We start from the raw sequence: 2500 nt of genomic DNA, 5'->3' as shown, positions 1-2500 counted from the left end.
ACGTACTCAATAAAGCAATCCGGCAGGCCATGAGCCCTCAGCACGGGGCGGAGGGCGGCATGGTCCACCGAATCGAACGCTTTAGAGACGTCGATCGATGCCACAAAAACAGAGCGACAGGAGCGGACTGCGTCGGTGAGAGCAGTGTCCAAGATGAAGGTGTTTTCCAACATCCCATCCCGGGGGATGAATGCCCGCTGACGTTCGTCCACAGCACATGCACGCATCAGGCGTGACGCGAGAACCTTGTGAAAGGTCCGCGCCAACACCGAGCAGACCGTAATGGGGCGAAAGTCAGCGGGGGATGTTGGTGCAGCCGTTTTGGGGAGAAGTGACGTCCGGGCGCGAAGCAGACGCTCGGGGAGGGCGCGGGCCAGGAGGAAGAGGTTCAAGAGTTTCACCAGGACTTCATGCGGCAGGCGCCGCAGCTCCGCTGGAGTCAGGCCGTCCGGCCCGGCTGCCGATCCCCTGGGCGGCAAGGCAGCAGCGACCTCCTCACGTGTGACCGGCCCCCATAGGCACTCAGGAGCGACAGGCTCCGAGTGCGGGAGAAGGCGGTCACGGATGAAGCCGGCGGTGGAGATCGGCTTCTTCGTGAAGAGGTCCGCCCAGAAGTCCAGCAGACCGGGGATGTCGGGTGGCGGCTGCAGCAGGGTGCCGTCCAGCAAGCCGCGCACGCAACGCGCACGCGACCTACGGAAGGCGTCCTGTGTCCGCGCGTATTCCCAGCGGCGCCGCTTGCGCTTCTGCAGCGGCGGGGCGGCAGGCGGCCGCTTGGATGGTTGGCGCGGCCGCTGTGTCCTGGTGATCGACCTCTCCCCCCTGGACCCGACCGACGCAAGGGCATCCGGGAGCATGCCCAGGATGACATCGGGCGGCGTGCCCCGCCCCAGACCAATGACTCGATCCAGGGCAGAGAAACGCTGGGCGGAAGCAGGTAGCCCCGCCAGATGCTCCCAGATGGCGGCGTCAGTCGGCCCCTCCGGCGGCGGCCCGGTGGTGTCGGCCGCGAAGTCCTCGGCTGCGTCGACGGGCGGCGCAGCGGCCTCGCCCGCGTCAGGCAGCGAGCTCGCTGCTCCACGGCGGGACGCCGGCTCTTCACCCCGACCGATCTCAAGTGCCTCCATGAATTGGCGGACAAGCTGCTTGTGGGCAGCTTGCCGCCGTCGGCACTTGATTGCCTCAAGCGTTCGGTCGGGGAACATCCTGGTAAGTTCTTGATTTACAAAGAAGAACCGGGCGTCCCTCTCCAGGAACAGTTCGGCCTCTGCCTTGGCGAGCGACAGGACTTCTTCCTCCGTCCACCTCGCGCGATGCCTCTCCGTCACGATCTCAGCGTTGGCGGCCGCAGGGTGTTGGCGGCGGCGATGGACCCCGAGACCGTTCTTCGTGGTAAAAGTGCGAAGGCACGGGACCGAGCTCGGATCCTGCACGCAGGTTGAAGCACCGGGGCGCGAACGCCGCGCAGGCGCGCGCATCCTGCACCGCCGGCCAGCACGAGGCCAACCAACGGCGAGAGCAGACCACGCCCGCGCTAAACGCCCGCACTTACCGGCACCCCTACGGCACTCACCTCGCCCAGGCCCGGCACGTTAGCGCTGACCCACTTCCCGACCAAGCCCGACACGCCCCGATCCTCAGAGCCAATCCTTATCCCGAAGTTACGGATCCAATTTGCCGACTTCCCTTACCTACATTATTCTATCGACTAGAGGCTCTTCACCTTGGAGACCTGCTGCGGATATGGGTACGAACCGGCGCGACACCTCCACGTGGCCCTCTCCCGGATTTTCAAGGTCCGAGGGGAAGATCGGGACACCGCCGCAACTGCGGTGCTCTTCGCGTTCCAAACCCTATCTCCCTGCTAGAGGATTCCAGGGAACTCGAACGCTCATGCAGAAAAGAAAACTCTTCCCCGATCTCCCGACGGCGTCTCCGGGTCCTTTTGGGTTACCCCGACGAGCATCTCTAAAAGAGGGGCCCGACTTGTATCGGTTCCGCTGCCGGGTTCCGGAATAGGAACCGGATTCCCTTTCGCCCAACGGGGGCCAGCACAAAGTGCATCATGCTATGACGGCCCCCATCAACATCGGATTTCTCCTAGGGCTTAGGATCGACTGACTCGTGTGCAACGGCTGTTCACACGAAACCCTTCTCCGCGTCAGCCCTCCAGGGCCTCGCTGGAGTATTTGCTACTACCACCAAGATCTGCACCGACGGCGGCTCCAGGCAGGCTCACGCCCAGACCCTTCTGCGCCCACCGCCGCGACCCTCCTACTCGTCAGGGCTTCGCGGCCGGCCGCAAGGACCGGCCATGACTGCCAGACTGACGGCCGAGTATAGGCACGACGCTTCAGCGCCATCCATTTTCAGGGCTAGTTGCTTCGGCAGGTGAGTTGTTACACACTCCTTAGCGGATTCCGACTTCCATGGCCACCGTCCTGCTGTCTTAAGCAACCAACGCCTTTCATGGTTTCCCATGAGCGTCGATTCGGGCGCC

At 64.0% G+C, this 2500-nt stretch overlaps 1 pseudogene; it reads right to left on the bottom strand.

Annotated features, from left to right (window-relative positions):
- The window catches only part of LOC124570038, a 7271-nt pseudogene that overhangs the window by 3260 nt on the left and 1511 nt on the right, over positions 1–2500 (bottom strand).

Source organism: Schistocerca americana, unplaced genomic scaffold (assembly GCF_021461395.2).
Source record: "Schistocerca americana isolate TAMUIC-IGC-003095 unplaced genomic scaffold, iqSchAmer2.1 HiC_scaffold_158, whole genome shotgun sequence".
NCBI lineage: Eukaryota > Metazoa > Arthropoda > Insecta > Orthoptera > Acrididae > Schistocerca > Schistocerca americana.
The sequence above is the reverse complement of the archived record's forward strand: the minus strand, read 5'-3'. Positions and strand labels throughout refer to the sequence as shown.